Consider the following 3,376-nt stretch of genomic DNA (forward strand, 5'->3'; position numbering starts at 1 on the left):
TACATGAATAGCTAACTCATTAGATATCAGTCACCCCTTGAAGGGTGTACCTTGGGTCAGATAACACTTTTCAGTCAAGACACACTCTGAAAGGGTGGCTAGCTGCTGAAGTTTGTCTGCTGAGAGCACCCCCAGAAGTTGGGGCAATATATCTGCATCAAAGCTTTCAGCCCATAAGAAAATGTGCACTAGTTACTTTATCAAGCTAAAATGACATTTTAGAAACTTTACTTCATTCTCAATATACTAAGATATTAAAAATATTTGTACAGCAAATGTTATCTTCTGCTCTTGTTCCTATTTATTATTTACATAGTATCTGAATTCTTAGTGCCTGACATTCTAATTTATTTTTACTTTAAATTATTTGGAGTTTCAGTTCAGTTCAGTCTCTCAGTCGTGTCTGACTCTTTATGACGCCATGGATTGCAGCATGGATATGACCTCATGTTTAAATATACAGAAAAACTCTTAAGCCAAAACCTCCAAACTGTTAACATTTTTTAAAGACTTCCAATCCAGGTCTTTAAAACAGTTTTATTTTTACTAGTACATTTAATAACATCACTGAGGATTTGTTTGTTTTACATAAGTTGATTAAGGAATTTACTTTCCATTGTTTGTTTAAGTTAAATTAAAAGAATGAACCAGAGTAGTTTAAAAGACCACTCACCAAAGAAGATGCACAGTTCGCAAATAAGCATATGAAAAAGTGTTCCACATCATATGTCATCAGGGAAATGACAATTAAAACAATAAAATACCACTACACAAATTAAATTCTAGAACACTGACATTATCAAATTCTGACAAGGGTGTAGAGCAACAGAAACCCTCATTCACTGTTTGTGGAAATATGAAATGGCACAGGCACTTTGGAAAATAGTTGGCAATTTCTTACAAAACAAAACATATTCCTACCATATGATCCAGGCATTGGAGTTCTTGGCATTTATCCAAAGGAGCTGAAAACTTATGTTCACACAAAAACTTACATGTAGATATCTATGGAATCTTTATTCATATTTGGAAGCAACCAAGATGGACTTCAGTAGGTGGATGGATAAATAAACTCTGATACATCTAGACACTGGAATATTATTCAGTGCTAAAAAGAAATAAGCTCTTAAGCCTTGAAAACACATGAGAAAACTTCAAAGCATTCTACTAAGGGAAAGTAGCTAATCTGAAAATGCTACATACTGTGTGCTTCCAACTATATAACATTCTAGAAAAGGCAAAAGTATGATCAGTGATTGCCAAGGGTTGTGGGGAAGAGAGGAATAAATAGGCAGAGCACAGAGAATTCTTGGGACAGAAAAACACTCTATGGAATACTAAAATGTTAGGTACATGTCCTTATACATTTGTCCAAACCCAGAGTGTACAGCACCAAGCGGGATCCCTGGTGTAAGCTATGGATTGCAGGTGATTATAATGTGCCAATGTAGGCTCATCAATTTTAACAAATGTACCAGTCTAGTGGGGGATGTTAATAGTGAGGGAATCTATGCATATGTGGTAAATACCTGTACTTTTTTTCTCAATTTTGCTGTGAACCTAAAACTGCTATAAACAGTCATTCTTTTTAAAGAAAAAATATTCCTCTACAAAATATATAACAAATTATGCTTTTAGTTCATTTCTTTTGAAAGTGACTGTTATTCAGAATCATTTTACAAATTGGATCAATACACAGTGAGATGAGATATCTCTTCTCTATTCTTTATTATAGATCTATTAGAAATATTTCATTATTTTTTTATTTAGTACTATTCAAAATTGTTTAGAATATAACTATCATAAGTTATGTCTAGACCATCGCTATCATAATTAAGGGATTATAAAATAATATGCTGCTTTTAATTTTTAAATGTGATTGGTCTAATACAAAATCAAGGCTCTAGTGAATCAAATATTCACACATGCACATACACTATTTATCTTTAATTTTATGTTATTTAGGTTTGATGTGAGCATTTGAAATGAAAAGCATTGCACACATGAAGTTTAGGAAAATTAAATTACAAGTTCTGCTTGGGGAATATATAATGTTATATTTTATTGTAATGTGTCTGACATAAATTCATGTTATCTATTTTATAGTTCTTTATTCTGAATTTGAAAAACTTTTACTTACCCAGTATTCCTCTCATATTATATTCAATAATGAGAAGAAAGCAATGATTCACTATTATTTAACACAATTACTTTTCTAATAATTCAATCCTCTCAAGTTCACCAAGAGAATTCTTTTGACCCATCTCTTATAATCAGTGACATATAGATATCTGTGTATTCTTCCCTTTTAAAAATCAAGTTTTCTCTGTGTAAACCTTCATCATCTACATAAGGAATTAAATTTAAAACAATCTCAATACTATTTAACTTTATAAAGGAACACACTTTCAGGATGCTTGTAATACATATATGTGTATAATTTAGTAAACAATTTTATAGCCATAGAAATTCATTCACATCACAAAATCATAAAGTTAAAATACAATAAAGTTAAATGATATAAAAATTTAACCATACAAAGAAGTAAATACACACAAAAGTAAATACAAGTACACACATATGTATGTGATTGTTGTTTTATGGATGTTTGTTACTGGTCCTTACTTCTCATTACAAATATGAACTAGACCTTAAAAATACCCTCATATTATAGAAACTTGAGAGTGAATTTTATATGTATATTTATGAGTTTTTAAAAACGTGCTTGATTTTTAGAAATTTGAAATATGTATCTGTACAAAGGCAAAGATTTTATGCTTTCATGGTTTAGATAACATCACCAGTACTTAAGAAAGGGTTTGGCATATAATTCACTATAAAATTATATTTGGAATAAACTCCAGTATTCTGGCCTTGAGTATTCCATGGACTATATAGTCCATGGGGTGGCAAAGTGTTGGACATGACTGAGCAACTTTCACTTTCAACTTTCATCTTAATAATAAATAAATAAATAAATAAAGTATGCTTCATACACATACTATCTAAAATGAAGGTACTGATGCAAATTAAACTGCCAATTCTCAATATTTACCTCTAATAACTGAATGTTGTCCAAAACAATGATTTATATTTTGGACTATGCTGAACTGTCACGTCCATAAAAATTTTTTTCCACAGATTTGGGGTTCTCACCTACTCTCTGAGGGAGAAAATTACTTATCATTATCCTACCAGGTACAAATTAATGCTTTATAATTTGAGCTTTATTATACGTGCTCTAGCTTCCATGGTGGCTCAGATGGTAAGTGTCTGCCTGCAATGCGGGAGACCGGGGTTCGATTCCTGGGTCAGGAAGATCCCCTGGAGAAGGAATTGGCAATCCATTCCAGCACTCTTGCCTGAAAAATCCCAT

Source organism: Bison bison, unplaced genomic scaffold, assembly GCF_000754665.1.
Source record: "Bison bison bison isolate TAMUID 2011002044 unplaced genomic scaffold, Bison_UMD1.0 scf7180017864515, whole genome shotgun sequence".
NCBI lineage: Eukaryota > Metazoa > Chordata > Mammalia > Artiodactyla > Bovidae > Bison > Bison bison.